Here is a 4340-nt window from a genome sequence, read left to right on the forward strand (position 1 = left end):
CTAGATGCTACTCGAACTCTCCAAGAATAACTACATGTAGCCCATAAATATGATATAGCGTATGCTAGAACTCAACTTTAAAGTACATGTCTACAAAGTAAAAATATTCAATGATTCCCTACTATCCCACAATAGCACCAAAACAATTGAAAGCGATAACAAACAAGACTATTATTATTTTAAATCAAGACTCAATATTTCAACGGTATTGAAAAAGTACAGATTTATTTTCCATGTGGTTCAGACCATAGTGAGTTAGGAATACATAATTTTTATTATTAATGCATGAGAAGCTTTTGGATATTTATGGTAAAAGATTCTAAGTCCAAATTCCAATTAAGGTAGTTTTTGTTTTTCTAAGGGCACTTGCGTTTGCCACCATGAGTAGTCAAGCTGGCATAACAGCGACACTTTTCTTGGTTTCCAGCAGTACCAGGTGGCACGCAGTTACATCTTCTACAACAAGTCCCACATGCTCTTTAACACAATCTTGGTCGAGATGATAAACGGCACATTGCAACACATGATCTATTACAAACTGAAATATGTAATCATGTTTCAAATTGATCAAAATTATAATCACACATATATCAATACTCTTATATGCATAAATTAGTATGTTTACGTTCTAGTTCTAAATTGTACTAGTACCTATTTTCTGAAGAAGAGAGCCTTGTGTTTGTGTATATTCCTTCGGTTCATCAAAAACATACATGAATTATAGTAAAGGTAGCTTGATTATAAAATGAATAAGAAAAATACAAAATTTAAATTATATATATATAGATTTTGATGCGCTGATTCTCCTCCCTTCAGCTTTAATATTTTAGACTCAACTCTAAAAATATCAAATAACTCAAATTCAACTCTTTTAATTTAAATTAACTCTAACATAGTATTTGACTTCAAAATAACACTATAACTTCAAAATTTATCATAAAATTATGAAATTTTCCAGTTTAAAATATCATTAAACCATCTTTCTATCGCAACTAGCCGAACATCAAACGAACTTACGAAACTCAAGTTACGCATGAAACAAGATGAACAACGCATGACTGAAAATTGACTATGCCTCTGGTATAAAAACCCAAGAACTGCTAATGTTGTAATGCTCCTAGACCCAATTTCCTTACTTCAAAAGAAAGATTATTGAATTTTCTTTCTAACGTAACTGACGACACCTCAAACGAACGTGTGAAACCCAAGTTACGTCTCAAACAATATGGTCAATCCTCTTCTATGTCTACCAGCGATATTATGCATTTTTCTCGCAATTGAACATATTCAAAATTCGCTTATTTCTCCTATTTGAGTTATAACCGTCCTTAAAATACATAGATTAACAACAACATTCAAAGGGTACAAAAATTAGAATTATCAACTACATATTTGATCTACCAGATCTCACCTTAACATAAGGAATTGTCACTACCGGAATTTCACGATAACGAAACCGGGACTAAAGAGATGCCAAAGAGAGGAAAAATCAGAAGAGTCGCCACCAAATTTTATTTGTGTGCCTCTATTGGAGAGGCAAGTGGAAATAGTCGATAAAACCCTCTGAAAAAAGACGCGCGCGAGAAGCGCTAAACGAGAATAAGGAATCGGTCTCGCAACCGAGATTTGGGTCCCGAAGTCGGTTACGCAAGGGGAAAGTATTAGCACCCCTTACGCCCATGGTACTCTATGGGAACGATTTGGGTTGTTTTACATACATGGGGATTTATCTATCATTGTTTTATTTTAAAAAGAATGTGCGTGAAAGATGGGGTGTTTTATAATTATAGTGCTCGCCAAAGATTGTGGCCCTTGTGCCTATGTATCGCTCATTCGGGGATGAGGAATCAAAGCTCTATAGTTCAGAGTAGAAAATATTTGTGTGTTGGTTGATTTTACCTTTGAGAAAAAGGTTTTCAGGGTGATGCCCTGAGGCACAAAAATGAGTTTGATGGGTTGCATTATTTCTACCTTGAATAAGAGATTTATGAAATGAATGTTTGTGATTATATTGCACTAAAGTCTATGCGCGGAAGCGATTATTCTAGACAACAAGCCAAGCGTCTTGTGTCAAAAATAATCAGAGTAAGAGTAAGAATGCTCCATTCTTAATTCTCAACCACTTAAGGCTCGTGGCGCACAATAACAATCGTAATTAATAAGTGTTTTGAATTTGATTATGAAAATGCCACTCGTTGAATCAAGAGTTTGTTTTATTTGATTATGAAATTTGGCTTATGCAACATGAATGCAAAGTAACCAACAAGAAGTTAAAGGGTCTCATTGTAAGATAGCCCAAGAGGAAGCCTTTTGTGTGCAAAAGTGACATAAGTTAAACAAAGGATAAAGGTCTTACAAACATGTCCCCCTAAGGTGGTGCATGATGTCATTCTTACAACATACATGATGAGCTTGTACAATGATGATGATAATGAGTACTTGAATGTAAATTACAAGCTAACGACATAAAAGTAAATTATAAGATAAAAAATGATAATATCACAATAATAATGGTTAGTGGATATAAATGACACAGAATAAACCACACGTTAATGGTAACAAAATAACAATAACAAAAGTTACAGATAAACAAAGTTAGTGAAGTATAATTAGTGATTAGTAATATGTGCAAAATGAACATCTCGAGGACTATTTTTCATAGGTCAAAAAGACTGAAAATATGACACATTAAGGGATAGCTTATCATTGATACAAAGTATTGAAGATGATTAAAAAATCAACTAACAATAGATTTGTAACAAAGAAAGTTATGCAACCCTAAGACCATCTATCAATATTTTAAAGAATTATGATTTGTTTCATTTTCTTTTGTTTTTACTCCTCTTTTATTTAGCAAGATAGTAAGAGAGTAAATAAATTAGCATAATGTAAATGATATGGTTAGATAACAATGAACATAAACATAAACATAAACATAAACATAAAGTACTTGAAATAAAGTGAAAATAAAATAAATTGCAAGGAAGTAAAGTACAATAATATAAATGTTAGAAGTTAGTAGTTAATGGTTAGTAACAATAAAATAAATTGCAAGGAATTAAAGTGTAAAATATAAATGTTAGGAGTAGTAGTTAGTAGGATAACAATAAAAATATATATTAGCAAGTTAATGTAAAGACATGGTTTCATCTATGTATCAAATGACTCGAATATGGTTGAAATAAAGGCAATCTATCAATGCCTCAAAGTATCATGAATGATCAATTGATCAACCATTAATAGGTTTGAAACATTGAAGATTTAATCAACTCTAAATAACCATGGTCATGATCTAATAGAACTCATCAACCAAATAAATGTAACAATAAGTCAACAATAAATATTAAATGATAACAAAACAAAGCAACACTAAAGAAGGTGAACAAAAAGATTGTAAGAGTAAGAAATCTCAAAAAAGTGTATAAACCAAACTTAATCATTTTTTACAAGCTTGAATCTAAACTCTCTAAAAATATAAAACAAGAACAAACAACCACTTTCAACATAAAAACAGAACCAAAAAATTAACAAATATTAAGTTAAAATCATTACCCAAAAATGTTGAAAAATGGTAGGTTGAAATGGTGTTGAGGTTGGATATGAAGCAAGGGGTTTGGGTTGAAGGTGTTTATGGTGGAAGTTTAGTGGATGGGTTGAGTTATGAGTATTAGAGAGTGAGAAGTTTTGGAAAAAAATGTGAAAGAGGACAAAAAAGTTGGTGGGGTGACTTTTTTGAGTGAGAAATATTTTTTTGTTTTGACCTAGGTTTGGAGAGGAGAGTGAATGGTACTTGGACAGAACTTTTGGGGGATAGGAAACATGAAAAACGAGGGGAAATAGTACCTCTATTTATAGGGAAAGTAAGTGTAAAAGGGGGTGAACAAAAAAGTACTATATGTAAAAAACAGAGCTACTGCTGCTGTCCTCGTAGGTGTAATCGATTACAGGAACCAAAAATGGCATGGGAACCTGATTTTTGCCTGGTAATAGATTACCATAGTTGGTGTAATCGATTACAGGCACCAAAAATGGCCTGAGAGCCTAATTTTTTCCTAGTAATCGATTGCCAAGGTTGGTGTAATCGATTAGAGGCACCAAAAATGGCCTGGAAACTTGATTTCTGCCCAGTAATCGATTACACTGTCCAAAAAATGAATTTTTCTGTTTTGGGGGTGTTTTCTAAGGTATGAACGCCATGCCTTCAGCCCGTGCAACATGCCTTTGGTTTTGGATGTCAATGCAAGTATGGTGATGAAATGATGAATGTGTGTAGGGGCAATAGGGACACGGATAAGATGACGGTTGTATGGGCGTAGGGTGAATTTTGGGGTATGACAGCT

General features: G+C 33.1%; 1 pseudogene; it reads right to left on the minus strand.

The window, feature by feature from the left end:
• Positions 1–330: 330 nt before the first annotated feature.
• On the minus strand, positions 331–715 carry LOC127096023 (gibberellin-regulated protein 1-like; annotated as a pseudogene).
• Positions 716–4340: the final 3625 nt, after the last annotated feature.

The sequence above is a fragment of the Lathyrus oleraceus genome, chromosome 6 (genome assembly GCF_024323335.1).
Source record: "Lathyrus oleraceus cultivar Zhongwan6 chromosome 6, CAAS_Psat_ZW6_1.0, whole genome shotgun sequence".
Lineage (NCBI taxonomy): Eukaryota > Viridiplantae > Streptophyta > Magnoliopsida > Fabales > Fabaceae > Lathyrus > Lathyrus oleraceus.